The sequence below is a fragment of the Canis lupus genome, chromosome X (genome assembly GCF_011100685.1).
Source record: "Canis lupus familiaris isolate Mischka breed German Shepherd chromosome X, alternate assembly UU_Cfam_GSD_1.0, whole genome shotgun sequence".
NCBI lineage: Eukaryota > Metazoa > Chordata > Mammalia > Carnivora > Canidae > Canis > Canis lupus.
This window is the reverse complement of record NC_049260.1, coordinates 4,504,132-4,525,589: the sequence shown is the minus strand read 5'-3', so window position 1 is coordinate 4,525,589 and position 21,458 is coordinate 4,504,132. Positions and strand designations below refer to the sequence as shown.

At 43.2% G+C, this 21,458-nt stretch overlaps 1 long non-coding RNA gene across 3 annotated transcripts; it reads right to left on the bottom strand.

Moving 5' to 3' along the window:
* Positions 1 to 502: 502 nt before the first annotated feature.
* Positions 503 to 21,048, bottom strand: LOC111094878. 3 transcript variants are annotated; one of them, XR_005385892.1, is made up of 4 exons: positions 20,270 to 21,048; positions 8,793 to 8,871; positions 3,090 to 4,169; positions 503 to 631 (listed from the first exon to the last, which is right to left on the bottom strand). It is a non-coding gene; the product is annotated as an uncharacterized LOC111094878 (long non-coding RNA). The 3 variants fall into 3 exon arrangements; XR_005385891.1 differs by lacking the exon at positions 503 to 631 and adding an exon at positions 1,776 to 2,734; XR_005385890.1 differs by lacking the exon at positions 503 to 631 and having other exon boundaries at positions 1,776 to 4,169.
* Between the last annotated feature and the right edge of the window lie 410 nt (positions 21,049 to 21,458).

Genomic DNA, 21,458 nt, shown 5'->3' with positions numbered 1-21,458 from the left:
CTCTTGTCATATTGGTGACGCATTATTTACTTATATGTACACACCTCATGTTTCAAACGCAGTTAGTAGTTGATCATTTTTACAACTGGAATGCCACGGTCACCAGGAGCATTAAAGTCAGTTTGGACCCCAACTGCCTGACAACTCCCAGCTTGCCTGGGAAAATTAAACTCTTCCGAATTAAGAATGGGAATATTTAATCCAGAAAACTAACATCATAAAAATAAAAATAAAAATAAATATAAAATAAAAAAAAAGAAAACTAACATCATGTAAAATTCTGGTCACCACATACAACGTGTGGGGTTTTCTTGCCCACACGGCAAGTCAATTCTCCAGCACCAGCTGGGCGGCCTACAGTTCAACTCAGTCTACCAACCTGGTGAGAGACCCCGATTCCAAGGTAAGAGCTCAGTCCTACAAGACTGCCCCCTGCACCCTCCCCCCGCCCCAAACACAGACTTCAGATGCCAATGGCGAGTCCACTCTTACCTGTGCTTCTGACCAAAGGGTCCCCACACCTGCTTCCTTCGGTTCCATTAATCTGCTTGAGCGGCTCACCGACCTCAGAGACACCCGTTCCTTGCTAGATCTCCGGCTTACTGCGAAAGGCTAACTCAGGAACAGCCAGCTGGAAAAGACCCGTAGGACCAGGTGGGGGGAAGGGCACGGGGCTTCCACGGTCTCTCCAGATGCTCCTCTCTCCCCAAATCACCACGTGGTCACCATCCCGAAAGCTCTCCAAACCCAGCCCTTTTAGGTTTTTATGGAGGCTCCATCACTTAAGCCTGATTGATTAAATCACTGCCCGGTGGCAACCGACTCAACCTCCAGCCCCTCTCTCAAGTCAGGGTTGTTTTCCGGGTTAGTGGTGCCCCCCTGACTCAGGTGCATTCCAGAAGTCATTCGTTATCATTACAAAAGACACCCCTGCAGCTCTCTTTACAGGAAATTCCAAGAGTTTTAGGAGCTCTGAGCCAGAAACCATGACAAAGACCAAATACATGTTTCTTACAGAAATCACAGCATCACACCATGCTTATACAGGAGACGTAAGATTATCTAAAGCGAAAATGCTCATTAAATGTTGTACGTCCAAGACCCAAATGTACCATCTCCTGACCAGAGCGGGGTGGGGCGGATTCTCTGACAGCTTTTACAAGTTTGTAGCTTTGCCAGAAGAAATTTGTTTCCCTACCCATGAAACTCATATGACAATGTATGATAACTATACTGAAATTAAAATAAAAATTTGTGTTTTCTGGGCCCCCGGGTGATTCAGTGGTTGAGCATCTGCCTTCAACTCAGTGCATGATCCTGGAGTCCTGCATTGGGCTCCCTGCGGGGAGCCTGCTTCTCCCTCTGCCTGTGTCTCTGCCTCTCTCTCTCTCTCTCTCTCTCATGAATAAATAGAATCTTTAAAAAAAAAGAAAATATTCGATATTAGAACATGTTGTTTTTCTTGAGATCAATTCTGACCTTTCACACTCTCTGGGGATATTGGAAAACGCAGCTGAGGAAGGAAACGAGGGCTGGGCATTTTGGAATTCCCCATACCCTAATGCAAAGGGACCAACAAACTTCTCCCAAAAAGGACCAGAGTAAATATTTGAGGCTTTGAGGCCATATGGTCTCTGTTGCAACTACACATCTCTGCTCTTACAGCACCACGGACAACACTTAAAAGGATGGCCATTGCTCGGTTCTAGTAAAACTTTATTTACAAAAGCAGGTGGTGGGCAGGATTTGGCCCACGAGCTATAATTTGCCACCTCCTGTCCTGCAGTGTGAAATGCTGATAAGGAATGAACAGGTAACAGAACTTCAGAAAAATAAAACAGCACCTGTCTCTAGCTGCTGGGACAGCTCCTATTCCGTAATGACAAAAAAGAAAAGAAAAAAAACAGCGCCAAGGTGAAACCTCCATCCAAGTATGCGACTAAATGATCATTTGTTAAAACTTTTTATTGGGGAAAAATCGTGCACCTCTGAATTCTTTTCAAATCGAAGGTCTGTCATTGCTGTTGGACCGCGCTTCGCAGAATGTTGCTTTACTCTCAGGCAACCTGTTCACTGGAGTATTGATCACATTATAATCCCTCTGATTCAGCTTTTTCTGGCTGTTTTCCAAGTCATAACCATTTCTGCCACTACATAAATCTCCTCAATAATTTTCCCCAAATTAAGTCCCCTCTGTCTATTTTGATCAACCAATTTCCCTCCTACCAACTCCAGATTCGATCAGCCACACATGGCTGATGGAATCTGTTTTTAAAAGGACATTCTGTGATTAGGCAATTTTCTTCAAGGATGATTGCTGAGAAAAGCATCAACAGCAATATAATTTTCCAGGCAAGAAATATCTGAGCTGGAGATGGGTTTCCTTCCTTCTTTCCTTCCTTCTTTCCTTCTTCCTTCCTTCCTTCCTTCCTTCCTTCCTTCCTTCCTTCCTTCCTTCCTTCCTTCCTTCCTTCCTTCTTCTTCCTTTCTTCCTTCCTTCTTCCCTCCTACCCTCCTTCCTCCCTTTTTTGTCCCTGAAGTCTTCAATTTGCCATCGATTGAATTGCTGCAGAATCTACAGGCAGACAGATTTCCAATTCAACAAATCCTCAGTGTCCATGCTCACCCATGCTGCTGTGGCTCTGCAGGTTGCAAGCACATCTTTTCCCACTTCTTTGTACCCGACATTCAGTTTTGGGGTGTCCTACCTCCAGCAGCATCCTCAGGGGACTGCCTGGGTTTGGGATAATGGAACAGAGAAGGAGGACCAGGCGCCCAAATGCCCTCCTCTCTGTGCATCTCCATCATATCCTTCCCCCACATCCCAAATCGTAGCCAGCACTTGCATACAGGGTAAAGATGAATGCTCATCTCCCAGACCTTAGAGGTGAAGGAAAAACAAAACCACGAAGTCACTGTTTCTGCTGCAGGGCCCTCCAGAAGCCGGGCTGAGGCTGGGATTTTGCAGAAGTCACATTCTCTGGGCCCTCTCTTCCTTCCTGTCCTGTGTTCTCACTCCTTGGCTGGCTTTCCCTCCCTGAACCCCAGGAATCCTAGCCCAGAGTCTGCATGTGGTGGGGGAATCTGACCTGAGTCTTAGGCTGTAGGAGGCACTATGCCGGGTATCAGGAATGTTCCTTCTTCACCCCTAACTCCTAAGGGCCCCTGCTCACGTAGTTGGATACCGTCCTCTGGCACAAATATCTTAAGCCAATGCACCAAATATCTGCAGTAAGAAAATTGTATAAATAACATGCACAGAAAAAGTAGGTCTGTAGTCACTTACATTCTCTCTAATCTTCCCAACTGGCTATAGGCCATCTCATGTTTGGGGTAACGGGGGTGGGGGTGGGGTCTCCTGCAGGACATCATAACAATTGCCTGACACCTAAACTAACCAAAGTGTTCCTTCAGGACAGGATATTTCTCTCTGGTTTCATCCAGTGATTGAGATAGCAAATGAGAGTAGGGCCTGATTGATTAATACGACCACCTCTGCTCTCAGATCAATACAGTCTGAACTGCCTCCAAAATACAATTTTTATCTATTTACCCGGCATCGATCAGACCCTGGTAAACTGATTCAGAATGATACAGAATAATTTATGAAACAAAATGTCAGCGTACATGACAGGCACGAGGAGGAAAGTCACAGGGGCCTGTTCAGCTCAGCCCACCTCGGCCACTGAGGAGGTACCTGGGAAGCCAGGCATTTTATCACATGGTAATTTCTGTTGGAATTAGCGAAAAGTGATTTCAGACAGGTCCCAGCTAGGCTTCAGCATAAACGTCCTAAACCCTTCTACAGGAGGGATTTGCATGTGGAATTAGCTGGAAGCTTTCCTCCCTTCTAGCTCGCTGTGGTGGAGCGCTAATTGCTTGCATAATGGCAAGTGGCTGATATCAAAATGCTTTCCTTGTATTAGACTTTGTTTCACATCTATGTGTGCTCCTGTTCAGGTTGTTAATGATACTTTAGAGTTACACTGATTATCTTCACTTTTATTAGCGATTAAGCCTGAGCCTGTTATGTACATTTTATTTTCCATTCTTCAACTCTGATGACACGTCTTGCATACTAATTATCTCACTGGATGGGTATTAAATACTTCGGAAGCCAGATGGTTTTGAAGGAGTGCTACTTTGAAAGGAAATGTAATCCACTGTACCTACATGTGAAAAAAACGACACTTTAAAACTTCAACAAGAAAATATATTAAAATGCGGTTATGACTTTGAGTAGTAAAAGTTTTCTTAACTGGTACAAAGAATACAAATCAAGAAGGAAATGACTGATGTGTTGATAACTTCGAAATTATACAATAAATTCCGTAGCCTTAACTGTAACGACCAATAATAAACAAAACACATAAAACACAGCTGATATTGTTTTTTTGTGCATAAAACAGATGAAACTTTTATATCGATAATATATAATTAAGATACATATTATATAACCACATATATTTTAGGACACAACTTATATAGAAGTATATACAATAGAAGATATTTGGCATCACTAATATATGCATATATCTGTGTACGTGTATAAGCTTCAATAAAAAACAAAAGCCACAGAAAACTGGCAAAGAATATCAACAGGAAATTCTCAGAAAAGGTTATCCGGATAGCTAATAAATACACAAAAAGATATCTGAATGCACCAATAGTCACAGGAATGTAAATGAAAACACCAGCGAGGTGTTCTTCACAACAAGATCAACAACTATTAAGAAGTCGGCCACAGTCCAATTGTCAGAAGCTGGTTCAAACTCTATACCATAGGGCGATACAAGGACGTTCCTGCCCCCTGAGCCAAAAGTTTCATTCCCAATTACATATTTTAAAGAACCACTTGGATCTGTGTTCAAAACAACCATGTATAGGCAGCTTCCTTGAGGCATTTCCTAGAACAGCAGAAAATTGGAAACAACTTTCCATCAACAGAGAAACCAAGTCATATGTTGGATATTCTTTTTTTTTTTTTTTCACATGTTGGATATTCAAGCAATGAAAGAACTGTCCAGCAGATCAAAGGAATCAACTAGAGATAGGCCAACATTCCAAAATCTCTAACACAAATGGGGGGACACAGATCATAAGTACCAGAAGGCTATGCTCACTATGATGCCATTGATGTAAAGCTTTAAATCGTGCAAAACAAGTCAAAATATTATTTCTGAAAAGATGGCACCCACAGCAACATTTTAAAGACAAATAATGAAAAATATATACCAAATTTAGGATCCATATTTTTCTGGGGGAAAGATAGGATGGGAATGAGTGGGGAAAGCATACAAAGACTATGTCAGCTCTGTTACTTTCTGTATACTTTAAAAATTTATTTATTTATTCATGAAAGACAGAGAGAGAGAGAGAGAAAGAAAGAGAGAGGCAGAGACATAGGCAGAGGGAGAAGCAGGCTCCATGCAGGGAGCCCGACGTGGGACTTGATCCCAGGTCTCAGGATCATACCCCGGGCCGAAGGCGGCGCTAAACCACTGGGCCGCCCGGGCTGCCCTGTTACTTTCTATAATTAAAGATGATGTGAGTTTGTCAATAATTCTCTGAGAAGTTACCCAACATAAATAAGTCATTACATATAATTGTATGCCAGACACTATTTATTTAGTGAAAATAAAAAAGCCTCATTATTTTCTCAAGGCAAATGATGTGTATCTAAACTACCCATGTCGGGCTCAGTGGTTGAGTATCTCCCTTCGGCTCAGGTCGTGATCCTGAGGCCCTGGAATTGAGTCCCACATTGGGCTCCCTGCATGGAGCCTGCTTCTCCTTCTGCCTGTGTCTCTGCCTCTCTCTCTGTGCCTCTCATGAATAAATAAATAAAATCTTAAGAAAAAAAAAACTATCCATGTCATAGGTTAGCAATGAACTGTCTACCAGCCCCCAAATTTTGCTCCATTTCTGTCCAGATAAATGTGTTCTGAGTAATTAAACATTCATTTGAGGTCGCTTCAAGGTAGACATGAGTGGAAACTTGACTCTGATGCTAAAGATAAAGATGAAATCAGAGTGCAACCAAAGACAGCATTTTCTTCTGAATTCTTGTGAGCCCTGCATCGCACCATGAGTGCGGATGTGAGAGCGTTACATGAGGGTTTCACTTAGAACTCAAGTTCCGGGCTTTATTTCCATACACTTGGTCTGGAGTGTGGAGATGATCACATGTCAGTATTCTCTTTCCTGTTTGGATTCACAAGGTCATCTCAAGTGACAGAAGTCCTATCGAGTTTTTAGTGAAGTAACTCCAACTTGGAAGGACACACATAGAAAGAAATATGCAGAAGAGCGGTTCTCAAAAGAGAAGAAGCAATTAACTTCCTGCTCTGTAAGAAAGTCTTTGCAAATCATTTTCAGGAATTGTAATAAGAAGGTCAGTTAAGTCTCAGGTATTAAGAGAATTCAAATCCTGTAATGTTTAACGTCTATGAATCTCATCAACAGTCACGGAATTATTAATCTGATAGTAAATATCCCAGAGTTATAACAAGTTGATATTTTTGAACTCAGACTTGCCTGATTTGAAACAGTTCCAAAAAGTGACTTCAACCAAAGCAGCACAGAGCTGCAGATTAGAGAGTTTATTCATAATCACAGCTGATTCTATTAAAGAAATTGTGCTTCCATCCAGAGCTAATGGCCTATGACCTCTGTGGACACATAATTTGAGTGTCATGCCCTATTTAGATGACTGACATACACAATGCTTCATGTCACTCATGAAGGTTGATATCATTTACTCTTAATTCTAAGGCTTATTGAATCTTAAAGATGTGACTCATGCAGAATAAAGGTAGCAAAATGAAAAGAAAGAACACAGCATCCAGGGTACGGCTTGGTGGACCGTGTTACACGGAAGGGAAAAGACACAAAGAACATTCCAGATGGAACACAAATGAGAGCTTCATGTCTGGCACCAGCACCAAGAATTGTTTTGTTGGATACCCTTTATAATACAAGCACTGGAGTATTAGGAATAGAACACACACATACCCAGTCCTCTTGCACACTACAGGTAATATGCACAGACACCTATATCGTTTTACGGATGGAAACCTCACTGTTGTTCTGCTTCTAGAGTAGTTACTAGAAGATTCTAAAGAAATATCATAAAACCAGAGCACTTCTTCTTTTTTTTTTTTTTTTTAAACCAGAGCACTTCTTTGAGGGTCAAGGTGTCCAATTAATAGCATCTGTCTGCCCCATCGAAGCTCTAAAGTAATTCAGAAAAAAAATGATTTATGGAGACCAAAGTGACATCAAAACAGCAGAGATTGGAGAAGGTTGTTTCTCTCAGGGGCCAACGTAGTGTTGACCCCAAAATCACAGTCATGCCTTCAGTTCCAGCCAGCACTGGATGGAAGTAGGCTTCCCTTTAAGGCTTTCCCTTCCACAACATGGAAAAGCAGACAGGATGGACTTTCCCCACAGGCTGCTGACTCCCAGAAGAAAGGGGAACAGCTGCAGCTGCTGAAAGCATGCCCCTTACAACTCAGATAAGGCGCCGCACTTCCCATGGGGATTGGGTGGGAGCAGGCAATAAGGGAAAAGCAAGAGAAGTTCCAAGCTCTACAGCCACCACTAGAAGGACATCGACCATGGTGAAGCATTTCCTCCTTCCTCAAATTCGAAGGAAAAAATTATTTATGCAAGGATCTGAAATCCACAGTTACTCAACATGACATCTCTCTGTCACACAGATATTTGTTCAAACACCTACTATGGGGATCCCTGGGTGGCACAGCGGTTTGGCGCCTGCCTTTGGCCCAGGGCGCGATCCTGGAGACCCAGGATCGAGTCCCACGTCGGGCTCCTGGTGCATGGAGCCTGCTTCTCCCTCTGCCTATGTCTCTGCCTCTCTCTCTCTCTCCCTGTGACTATCATAAATAAATAAAAATTAAAAAATATATATATATATAACACCTACTATGCACCATGTGCATAAATGCAGAAAGCGTGCACTCCCGTGTTCACACTCACTGGAGTATGTGGGTCTCATTGACACGTGACGTAGCAAGGATTTCTTTATGCCCACGGTGTGCTCATAGAACAAGAAGAGTTGACAACCAATGAAACAGAGACTGTGGTAGCTACACAAGATTTAGATGTAGGTTTTACCCGTGAAATGAAGCAGAACAAACCAGTCTTGACAAAGCTGGCTGGGAACCTTAGGCTCCTTCACATGGTCCCAGAACTACCACGGTTTTAGAGCAACCCAGTGCATGGCCTCATGTTCTGGGGATGGGAGCAAGGGAGGAAAAGAGGAAGGAAAGGAGAAGGAAGGAAACAGAATACCATAAAGGCTGGAATGTCCACCTTGCTAATAATGCCAACACAGGTGAAATGGACATCTCCAACGGTTTTCAAGTTTTACCAACCATGGCCAACAGTTAACGGAGAAGCTGTGTAAGAGACACAGAGAAGTACTTACTCCAAGTCAGAAATATTTGAAGAGTTAGTGAATGGAAAATAAAAATATGAAAATATGATTTATAACAGTGATATTACTCATTGAAGAGGTAATGTTCTGAGCGATCGGATTAATCACCACTATTACTGGAACACAGGGACTCACTGGGCTACAAAGATACCTTTGTCTATAGAGAATAATGCTGCTAAATTTTTATAAAACATTAAATTAAAAATAACTTATGTGTATCTCTATGTATTTGCAATGTAATTTTAAAGTCAGTAGGCTCTATAAATTTTAATTTGTTAGAGATGCATAGCCCTTTCTACAAGAATAATTCTATGAAATCTTTTCCACTTACCTCTAGTTACACAGGTAAGATGAAATGATTTTCTTTTTTGCTACATACTTCAGTAAATTTAAATCCAAGCCAACTTCCTCTGAGAAGAAAATTCAGATATTAATTTTTCTTCAGTTTTATAAATATCCTTCTGTAGCTTTGAGTACAACTACTTCTTTTCATTTAAAGCTCTAGTATTAAAGAAATAAGAAGAAATTATAGTGGGAAAATCCAGTAACTACATGGTATGCTGTTACCTAATAGATTATAAAACTTAGGAACATTAGTTAAAGAACATTTTTTAAACCCGAGAAGTTCCATTTCCAGCATTATGGCCGATTGGATGTTGCAGGAACCCCATCCAGTACAGAAACTAAGAAAATGACAGATAAAATGTAAACTTTTTTTTTTTAAGCAGATCTGTGCTGGTGACTGAGATTCAAGTACTCTGAAGGACAAGTCCCTGAGGTGAGCTAGCATGGAGGAGTGCCAGCCCTGAAGATGCTTCTCAATCACTGGCCACCACGAGCTGGTCATTTAAGGGGTCTATATGCTGAAGACAGCAGTCAAAAGCTCTGGTCTGAAAAATGAAAGCACTACTTGAAACTCTTGCATGGAAGGGAAGACTCAGGGTTACCAACTGGTATATCAATTCAATTCAATCCCAATCAAAAAACAAAACAAAACAAAACACCAAGGAGACTTTTATGGAAAGTGAGAAGCTGGTTCTAAAGTTTATATGGAAAAAAAAAACATAAAAATAAAGTTTATATGGAAATTCAAAAGAGCTAGCAGAGACAAGATGTCCTTGAAGAAGAGCAAAGTTGGAAGATGTACACTACCACATTTGGGGACTTAGAATTGTGGAAATAAACAAAGACATCCCTCACTCTAAGTAAGAATAAGCCAAGGCTCTTCAGTCGGTTGAAGAAGCGGGAGGCATGCTCAGTAGAAGCAGGATATCTTAGGTGATTGGTCTGGGGAGCGTAGCTGTCTTTCCTAGGTTGGTCCTGAGTTGCAAGAAAGAAGAAAAGTTAGGGCTACTGGAAGACACTGACCAGGTCGTGAGCATTCCAGGCCAACTGCTGCAGAGCCTGGGGTTTAGCTTCTGCGCTGGTCCAAGCTCTATTTTCATATTTGATCTGGACATTGGCCATCTGATACTCAGTCTCTCAATATAAAGCTCATACTCATTAACATGGTATGGTCATGGCTCAAAACTAGAACCACAATGAGAGTCCTCAAAGAAACCCACGCTTAATTTAGGGTGAGACTGTGAATGCGGCTCAAGTGGGGGGAAAGAGGGTCTTTTTAATACATGGTGTGGGATCAGCTGGAGATTCTCACGGGGAAAAACTCTGATTAATATTAAACTTTAAAAGAATATTAAATATTAAAAGAATAAAAACTGGACAACTTCCAACTAGTTGCAGACACAATGGGAAGGGGATCAGAATATGGTACCCCAAAATACATCACTTTGGCATGAGGATCATTTTGAGCTACAGGTATGGAGAAGTAACAAACGCAGGAAGAGTTACTTGCCACCCAGTATCTACCTAAAAGCAGGGCGTACATGGCCCTCGGAGGACGTTCACCACACACCTGTCCGCCCAGAAAAGAGTGGCATTCCTTATCATCACAGGGGAGTGGACACCATGGTTAATTTGCAAAAACAGACCTTACTAAAATAGCCTGTACCTTGCACTAGTGGCCCCCTGCCCCTTTCCTAGTTCCTTTCACACCCCTGAGGCCCAAAGGGTATATAATCTTTCTTAAAAGGGTATATAAGTCCCTGAGTGAAATCATTTGTTTTCCTACCTTGCTGTGGACATAGAAATTAATAAAGATTCTGTGCCTTTTCTCTTGTTCATCTTTCTTTTGTTATTTTAACTCACACAGTCGCTTTGGCAGCACGTATGCTAATTCTCACACGCCCACGTAATGAACCTAAGAGGTGAGAGGAGAAATTTTTCTTCCCTAGTAAATGAAGTCAGGAAAGAGAATTAAACCTGGGTCCCATCTGAGAGCAGTTCGGGTTTGCATTTTCTTTCCTGTGCATCAATGAATGCAAAACTCATGGTTATAAAAAAAAAAAAATTCTAAGGGATGCATATTAATGAGCTGAATCTAATTATTAGTGTTGCAAAATAACAATAAGCAATCGCTAATGGAATACAATGGCCTGGCTTTTTAACGTGAGGCAATAAAAGAAGGTTAATCTGTGAATGGAGTCTGAGTTTGCAGGGGTGTCAACTGTTCTTTCAAATAATAACCTCAAAATGAGTTTGTTCTTCACCAAATTTACTCTACATAAGCATCCAGATATGGGAGAGAGGGTAAGTTCTGAAGCTTGGATTCAGCAGTTAAAAGCTTGAAAGGGTTTGAATAAAGTGACATGACTTAATGCGATAATTACTGCGGTGTGCTCCCCACTACTGCAGCCTCAAAGCTTCCATGGCTGGCCACACATGCACCTGCCCAGAGCAGAGCCTCACACAAGAAATGCTCCATGGTCCCCATTGAGTGGTGTGTAAGGGCCCAAATCAGGCGGAGGCCCCAGAAGGGTGCATTATGCAAGGGGACATTAAGAAATTAGTATCTTTATGAAATGACGGTCACAGCGTTGGCAGGTCAGAAGGAGAAGGATGATGGCTGTTTCTTTATCTGCAGGCAGACCCGGGCACACTTAGGCATCCGGGAGGGTCAGATCCTCCAAATACCTAAATCCACTCATGCAAAAAAGGCATTGGGCACATACATTCATGAGCACTTCGCCAAGTCTCCGAGAGGAGGGCCCCATGGTTCTCCAAGAGCCCATTCAGGCAAGTGGACCATGCCTGCTTTGACAGCGCTACGAAGAATTCGATGAATGTACTTGTTGTCATATCCAGGAAAGCCGAGCGAGAAACAATCCAAGCCTGACAGAAATGCAATCATTGCTTCAAATGAAACACTTAGGCACAAATGTAGGCCTCTATGTCCTGGGTCAAGTCTGCTCTAACTAGGGAGTCAGCGCCATCCTGTGTGTTTGGCAGAGACATAGATTTCAAAGAGAGGAAAAGGATCTACGCTTTTCTGCAATAAATATTCTAAGCAGAGGGAAGAGAGAACATCTCAACCCTTATTTTTCTCGGGGACAATTAAGCCTCTTATTTTTTTATTTTGTATTTGCCCTTACAGCGCTGGGCCGGGGAGTCAACAGGAACGTCAAAGAGGAAGCTTCTGACGGGCTTCATATCGTCCTTAGAAGCCCTCCGTCATTCACAATGTCCTCACATTTTCCAAAATGAATTCAGTTGCGCTAAGCGCTGAGACCGTCTTTGGAAACCCAGTTGGACAAGGTAGAAAAAGATATTTTAACTCTGCAGCCAAATTTAATGGTGTTTAAAAAAAAATCCAGTCCGTTCTTTGGCTCTGTGTGTGGGTCACTGCTGCTAGGATGGAACGGGGTTAGGGGTGTAAGGGAGATGAACAGTGTTTGTGTCTGTCTGCTCGGTCTCCAAACCTCTAGAAGGATGTCAACAGAGACGCATCATCCAATGTGGCCCACACATTATAACGGTGTCAGGCTACAGGGATACCAATTAAGGAACTGATTTCAGAATTATTTTGACAACATGAGCATGTGAGAGAAATAAAAACTTATGGCTTGTCTTATGATTTAATGAGCACATCATTTATGCCATGCTCTACCCAACACAATATTCTCCAAATTCCGATGCTGAGAGCTATAACCAGAGATGTAAAATCAGAGAAGTGCATGCTTCTTTCACCTAGGCTCCATCTGCGCTGTCATATAAAACACTTTATATTTTGTCACAAATAATCATCTGATTCAACCCGCACTTTGTAATCCTGACAGGAGAAGCTGCGCTGAGAAGTAGGGTCGGTGGCTCGCATGGGGCCTATGGCTTACTGAAAATCCGTAAGGAGGAGGAAGAAGACCATCTCCTCAGATTTGTGGAGTCTCAAAGCCAACAAAGCCACGTGTGCTGACTGATGCCAATGCTGACCATTGGTTCCATTTCTTTCCTTTGTGTTCTGGTTCTTTTATTTATTTATTTAATTAATTAATTAATTAATTAATTTATTTATTTATTTATTTATGATAGGCACACAGTGAGAGAGAGAGAGGCAGAGACACAGGCAGAGGGAGAAGCAGGCTCCATGCACCGGGAGCCTGACGTGGGATTTGATCCTGGGTCTCCAGGATCGCGCCCTGGGCCAAAGGCAGGCGCTAAACCGCTGCGCCACCCAAGGATCCCCTGTGTTCTGGTTCTTACAGCCGCTACGTAGAGCTCTGGGGCTGGCTGCGCGGCATAGGACCTGTAGAGGCAGTCATACAGGACCCCATGCTGGTTTAATGCCCTGCTGTCCTCACTGAAATTCTTGATAATTTTTTTTCTTTGTACTTGTGTCTTGTGAGGGAAGTGCAATGGGACAATGGAGCATGCATGTGAGAAGAAATGCACACAGGATGTGTGTTCAGTGTTCCTCACTGCCCTGTTCACGTATAGCACGTGCAATGTTCCAACAGCACAGAGTTCTGGGGGACCCCCCAACAGATGGGGATCCATGAGGCTCAAAGTGAGGACGAGGTGAGCATGTCACATCTATAAGGAGTAAGTGTGAGTGTTGAGAGCTCAGAGAGGCCATGCCTTCCATATGAACCACAGTGTGCTTCAAATGCAAAAAGAAGGGAAGCGAATGACGTCCCGCAGAAATACAACCCTGGAACTCATCGTGGCCTTTCTCGTGGAACCTCGCAATCACTCGGGCTGAGATTACTAACACTGAGGGAAAGACAAAGCTAGGTCAGCGCAGGATTCTTTTCCTACACCGCCCTTCCTCATCCGCAAACCAGTGGTGGGAGTATTGGCAGATTGGCAGATTGTGCACACAGAAAGAAAGCAAGATACAGTTTTGTGCAGGGTTTCCCCTTTTGTATTGTTCTGGTGAGAACAAAACACATATGAATGTACCAGCGATGAAATATAAATTGGGTAATTTCAGTGGTTCTGTATATAAGTTAAATGCTCTTATATTTGCATTTAAAACTGACATTGCGCAACAGAAAGATGAATGGTAATCCCCAAGCTAATAATTTAAAATTTTAATTTCCTTTACTTAGAACAACGTTGCATAGCGAATATAGAACACCATGACAAAGCAAGAGACAGAGTATGGAAGAAAGGACACAGCTTTACACCTCATTCCTTTGATAGCGTGTTTTTCCTACTTTTTGAACATGGGGCCTCACATTTTCATTTTGTGCTAGGGCTCCACACATTATGTAGCCAATCCTGTCTGGATCTGTATTCTTTATTTATATATTCCACCCACCTTTCTATTTTTTTTAAAAGATTTTATTTATTTATTCATGAGAGACACACACAGAAAGAGAGAGAGAAAGAGAGAGAGAGAGAGGCAGAGACACACGCAGAGGGAGAAGCAGGCTCCATGCTGGGAGCCCGATGTGGGACTGGATCCCAGGACTCCAGGTTCATGCCCTGGGCTGAAGGCGGTGCTAAACCGCTGAGCTACTCGGGCTGCCCTCCACCCACCTTTCTAGAAGCTAGATGTTATAAAGAAAATTCTTCCATTCTCTTCATGGGCAGCTTTTGTTTTTTAAGTAACCCTCTACACCCAACGTGGAGCTCGAACTCATGACCCGGAGATTGGGAGCCACATGCTCTACCGACTGAGGCAGCCAGGTGGCTCTTCATTGGCAGCTTTTATTTTTTTCACTTTGATATTCAAAAATATTCAGCATACGTATGCTGTACATACATTTACCTTTTGGGACATTTTACAATCAATCCCTTTAACAAGTACACTTGAAAGATGAACTGACAATCTTGCTTTCAGGAAGTCAGTCTTGTACATTTTTGCTAGAACATTAATTGTCTCTATATCCCTTCTGCACTGGAAACCTAGCACAGATACTTGACAATCTTTGCCAGATGCTTGTGTTGAGCTTACCCTAAGTCAGCAGTTCTCAATCCTGACTGCACATTAAAATGGCGTGGGTAAAAATTAATTAATTAAAAAATAATAAAATAAAATATAATATAAAAAATAAAATGAAATAAAATAAATAATAAAAAATAAAATAAAATAAAGAAAAGAAAAGAAAAGAAAGAAAAGAAAGGAAAGAAAAGAAAAGAAAAGAAAAGAAAAGAAAAGAAAAGAAAAGAAAAAAAAAGAAAAGAAACGAAACTAAAAAATGGCCTGGGTAGCATCTATTAAAAAAAAAAAACCGAAACCGAAACCAGTCCTAGGGCTTCACTGTAGACGAGGTACTCCAAATTCTCCAGAAGTCTAAAATACAATCAAAGTCAAGATAAGTTCCCTAAATCTGTGACATGTTTTGTAAGTCTGTCTGTGCACAAAAATATCATGAGCACCTTGCTGAAATCCCAGACTCCTAAACAAATTAATTGTGTCCTAAAGGGTAGAGACTGCGCACATTTCAAAAGCACTCCCAGGTGATTCTTATGAGTAGGATCATTTAGAAAGCACTGCTCTAAGAGAGGAGACGGAAAGAAGAACGTGAAAAATGATCAGCAATGGAATTGCCAGTGATAAAAGGCTTTGAGGATAATGCTGTTTTTCTTTTCTTTTTTTTTTTAATGCTGTTTTTCTAAACATACAAATGCTCCTGCATTGTGTATATATTTGCAACAAATTACTGTCAGCCTATGGGCTTCCACCAGCACGATTATTACCTTGTGGTTACTGGGGGTCAGGAATCCAGGTGTGCTTTAGCTGGGTCTTCTATTTCAGGGCCCCTCACACGGCTGCCAGCGAGGTGTGTCGGTCAGGGCAGTGGTCTCATCTGAGGCTCAACCGCTTCCGAGCTCCTATGGCTTGTTGGCAGAATGGAGACCTTGTGAACAACTGGACTAATAAGGGCCTCAGCTTCCCGTTGGCTGAACAAGGCCCTCAGTTCTCAGGGCGTCTGCAACATGGGAGCCTCCCTCTGCAGAGCCGGCAAAGGAGACTGGCTCCAAGTGATACGGGAATTAGAGCCTCATGCCGTATCATCGCAGAAGTGGCACCAAACCTCCTCTCTTGTGTTCTGTTGGTGTGAAGTGAGTCTCAGGTCCTTCCCACACGTAACACAAGGTAATTACATGAGGGTGTGGATTCTAGCAGTGGAGGACATTAGGAGCCAGCTTAGAGTCTGATAAAAGGTTGACCAGTGAAGCCACTAAGAGTGTACATCGTCTATAGGGAGAGCCCCTAGGTTCACGTGCCTGGCATCCCATTGTACCATCATGTAACCTTCACACCCCCTTAGCGTCACTGGTCCTCAGTTTCACAGATCTGCACAAGGGGGTTAAAGTGATGTGTTCTTTATGGTTATTGTTGAAATGGTCACCTGAATTACTACGTGCAATGAGCCTGGCAAAATGGGCAGCACGTATTAACAGCTCCATGAATAAGAGGTTGGTATGGTAAGCATTTCCCCAAGACACTTGGGTATGCCATATTCAAGGCTCCTTCTCTCCTTTGTCCCATATCAGCGAACGAGAAAATGTGATCTTGTACAGTGGGCCGATGATGCAGTGGTTTAGCAAGGAAAAGCGTGTTTGACCCTCTTAAGTGTGTACTCATAAAAGCTTGGTGCAAAAAAAAACCAAAAACAACAAAAACAACACAGCGCTGTGCTTTTATCACATCTCTGCTACGGCGGCTCAGGACGGGGGGTATAAATGCTTCAACGTGTACTTGTGCTTGGTGCAAATTGAATAGCATTGTGCGTCCATCACACCCCTGCTATTGGGGTTCAAAATGGCTTCATTCACACGTTCCCTGAACACGGATTGTGTCAGGCACTGTTTCCTAATGCGCCGATAACCCCACTGGCCAAAGCAAGGCAGCACACCCACACAACTGTAATAGGAGGAAGAGCGCAATCAATCGTTCAAGGCACCGACAAGCACAACACTGTGGCAGCTCAGAGGGGAGAGAATCGCGTCAGGCCCCAAATTCCATGTACGTAGCATCTAAGGAAAGGGCAGTAAATAAAATATGTCACTCCTGGAAAGTCTACAGGAAGCCTGTTACTCAACGAATGATGGGCGAGTGCATTTTTGGCTCAAAGAAGCGAAGCTTTAGTTGTTGTGCAGAATCCTGGCCTCTTCCGTGGTATTATTATTGCTCACGGCTGAGACTCAGCATCTGTTAGAGTCTTTCCACGGGGGTGGGTTGGACTCCCTTTTACTCACAACTTGGTTTAGAGGTCAAGATTGGTAACAGCACAAGCACCAAGAATATATGAAAAGATTCATTACTCATGTAATGAGTAATCTTTCCGGGGGAGAGCAGGGCAGGCTCCCAAACTGGTACAAAATGGCTCTAGAGAGGATGGAAAGAGGCAGCTGAGCTCCCCGCTGGGCAGGGCACGGGGTTGGCCCGATGGTTCCTGACACAGGCTGGGGCTTGCACAGCGTAAACCTCCCACCCTTGCCCACGGAGGCTGCCCCTGCGGCATTCTCATCATCTTGTTTGCAGGTAGGACCAGGGGGAGGCCTTCTCCTTAAAAGCTGCCAGCAGGCAAATGTCAAAAATGGACACAGACCCTTTAGTACAGTATCTTATTTATGCACGTTCAGTGACCAGGTCAGAAGACTTCATCCACTTGCCCAGGGTCAGGAGCCACAGCAGGAATTCCAGAAATAGCAAGAATCCAGGCTACTTGTGCTCCAGGTTAAGCTTATGCCTGCTTTCCATGCAGAACAAAGGCTCTTCCCCTGCATGTGACCTCCTGAAATGCATAATCCAGGGTGGGGGATCACAGCCCCTCCTGACCACGTCGGAGAAGAAGATGAGCAGAGAGACCAAAAGTCAAAGTCTGGGGACGAGGGCTCAGCTATGACAAGATATAAAGCATCACTCACTTCCTCTTTTTTTTTGTTGTTATACCCAGGGATTAAATACAAGGATTCTACACAAGGATTTCTCAAAAAAAAAAAAAAAAAAAAAAAAAGGCATTTTTATGTCTCAAATTAAACACAAGTATTCTTTGCAAAGATTCTCTAAAAAAAAAAAAAGGTATTTTTATGTCAGGGTTATGAATTCTGCCTCTCTAGAGGAGACAGCTTAAGGCTCTTTGTTATGACAGTATTATTATTTAAGAACCAGCGATCGGTATCATCCCCTCCTCTTCAGAGAGCTGGATTTCTTAGCAAACTGTGAAGAATAACACAAGTTTTCAGACAGGAGGGTCCTCCACTGAAGAGTCGGCCTCTTAGAAGATGTAAATAGAGGTCAAGAGGGATGGCCAAGGACGTAGCTTTCTGGGGTGCCTCTTACCTCCAGTTAGCAATGTCTTTCAAATGCGGATGAGAGAGTTTCAATTCCCGTTCTCCAGAACCCACTTCTCTTCCTCAGCAGCCAAACCCAAGTAGTCAACATAAGTGACAGAAACATCACATAGCAGATATTCTCTCTTGTAATTAAATCTTCTTTTTAAAGTTTGCAAACGACCCTTTAAATAAACCTGAAAGGGGAAAATACCAGGCGATGCTTCCACTGTCTGAAAGGTTGTTTTGTCAGAGGTTTTTTTTTCTTTTTTCTTTTCTAGCAGACAGGCACTCATTTTTTTTTTTTTAAAGAAAGTTTTTTTTTTTTTTTTTTTTTTAAGATTTTATTTATTTATTCCTGAGAGGCAGAGACACAGGCAGAGGGAGAAGCAGGCTCCATGCAGGGAGCCCGACGTGGGACTCGATCCCGGGACCTCAGGATCACACCCTGGGTGGAAGGCAGGTGCTAAACCGCTGAGCCACCCAGGCTGCCCTCCAGACACGCACTCATGTGTCTACAGGCATCTGTTCTGGGCTGGGCCCTGGGGGTCAGGCATGGAAAATATACTGACAAATAGCCAGGAACATAAAGAAATAAGTTCAGGGTGCTAAGACATATGGTGAACAAAAATAAAATGCATGGTGTAAAATGAGCCGAAGCAATCTCAGACGGGATCGGGGATGTAATTCAACACATTCTTCAATACTGAGCCCAAAGGACACTTGCTTTATCAAGACGTCTTCAACATTTTCCTCTTTAGTTTATTGTACATGGCCATTTGGGCTGTTCCCTGGGTGAGATGATTACAAACAGTGCTGCTAAAAAACAAAAAAACAAAAAAACATTCTTTTCGGATACCTGGGTGGCTCAGCGGTTGAGCGTCTGCCTTTGGCTCAGGGCATGATCCGGGGAGCCTGCTTCTCCCTCTGCCTGTGTCTCTCATGAATAAATAAATAAAATCTTAAAAAAAAAACACACATTCTTTTTTTTTTTTTTTTTTTTTTTTTTTTTTTTTTGCATCAAAAAACACACATTCTTTTCTGCATGGACAGTAAACAAATGTGTGGTTTCTTAGACTGGAATTGCTAAGCCACAGGCTGTGCATGCACCGCGCTTTGGCAGGTGCTCTCCGTTTTATGGGCCAACCGGTGTGCACACCCATAAGAGTTCTAGTTGGTCCACATCTTCACCAACACTTAACATTGTCGGTCTTTTCCATTTTAGCAACTCCTGGAGGTTGTGTAGTGACCATCCTGTGGGCTCAGTTTGCATTCTCCTGATGGTTAATAAATTCGAGAAGCTTTAATTTTTGGTTATTTAGATGGTATCCTCTCAAGGTGCTTATTCACTACATCTTTTCAACTGTGTTTTCTGCATATCTGGTATTGATTTAAAGGTGTTCTTTATATATCCAGTATATAAGTCTTTTCTTTGTCATGTGTCACAACTACCTTCTCCACAACTGACCTCCTCACTCCGTGAATGTTGTGCATTAATGAACAGAAGTCATAAATATTTTTGCTTTTCACTGTGGCATGATTTAACTTTCCCTGATAAGGGCAGCCCCGGTGGCTCAGCGGTTTAGCGCCACCTTCAACCCAGGGCATGATCCTGGAGTCTCGGGATCGAGTCCCGAGTCGGGCTCCTTGCATGGAGCCTGCTTCTCCCTCTGCCTGTGTCTCTGCCTCTCTGTCTCTCTCTCTCTGTGTCTCTCATGAATAAATAAATAAATAAATAAATAAATAAATAATTAATTAATTAATTAAAAAAAAATTCCCTGATAACTACACCTCCCACCCCAAGCACTCAAAGGCACACATTTTCTTTCTTTCTTTTTTTTTTTTAAAGCACACATTTTCGTCCCAGTGTTTACTAAATGCATCCAGGACAGCTCCCGACAAGCTGCATCTTGAGTATTTGTTCATACACTTAAATCATCATCCACAGAGCATATAATCTTCACCACAACAGGACTATCCTCTTCATCACAGTAGGAGCATAACGACACTCCATTTCTATTTCTATAAATGTGAAGATTTAAGCAACACCATTTGTTTACTGTAAGAAAAAAAATCAGCAGGCAGTTTACAACATTTGAAATCGTAGAATAGTTTCGTATCCAATGAACACCCTCTCGATGCATTAGAGGGGGTCTTTGTTCAATAGATTAATCCCCAATTTACCTGTGTTAGTCATTAGAGTTGCACTCAGTTGAGCCACATTCCGTTTATTTTCGTTCTGACATCCATCTGGGTTTGCCTCTGGGAAAGTGTAATTAGGAAAACGGTACGTCTTAGAAAGCTGGATCAAAGCGGCATGTTAGCTTCATCCCTGACAATCACGGTGGTTGAAAGGCCAGTTCAAAAAAAAAAAAAAAGAAAGAAAGAAAAGAAAAGAAAAAAAGAAAGAAAGGCCAGTTCACCGGGAACCTGCCTGCTTGGTGCAGTGCTCAGCAGAGACAACAACTCAGGGCGGAGAAACGTGGGCTGATGTCGAGTCGAGTAGGACAACATCGGGGCCGAGGACACGGCCAGGCCGGAGATGAAGGATCTGGGGGGCAGAGAAGGATGGACGGTCTTGTAACGACGAGATACCCCCGACTGGGAGGAAGACAGATGGATCACTAACGTGCCAGCGAGGCCCCAGGCCAGCTGTCAAAGACAACTGGTCACCCCGGGTTTAAGGGGTGGGATCCCGAGGCCAACGGAGGCCCGCGGCCTGTGTCCACGTTCTACAAACGTCTCAGCCCCGACTTCTGATGGTGGCGTAAGTCCTCGCCAGCAGCTGCTGCCCTGTGCTGCCCGGGTCAGCGTTCACACACAACACCGACTTTCGAACTGAATGAAAATGCCAGGATCCGGGCTGCAGTCGATCCGGTTCCCAGGCATGCTGCTGCCGGCATCGCGGTAACCCTAGACGTGCCAGCAGGGGAGGAGGCCTCGAGCATCACAGGCGTGTCCAGGGCTTCACACAGACGAAGGTTCCGGAACGTTGCACAGGCCGCTGTTTCCTTGGTGGGGTCGCTAAGAGATGCATTTTATCTGATTTTTGGAAACCTCTCATCACGTTGCTAAGTAAGAAATAAGTTGTTTTCCTTGGATTTCTGCATGGAGACAGGTAGCATTCGCGTGCGCGAGAAATTACCTGGCCACCCCGTCCGAACCCAGATTTCAAATCAACACGTCTGCACGTGGCCCAAAGCTCTGCATTTCTAACAAACCCCCAGGAGACACACGCAGCTGGGCCGCAGATCGTATTTTGTGTCATAAGGGGCAAAACCCCCCGAAGCCAATGGGCAGCGTGCCACCGTTACGGGACATGCACCTGCATCCGTTTTCTGTGGCTGCTGTAACAAAGCGCCAGAGGCTGAGC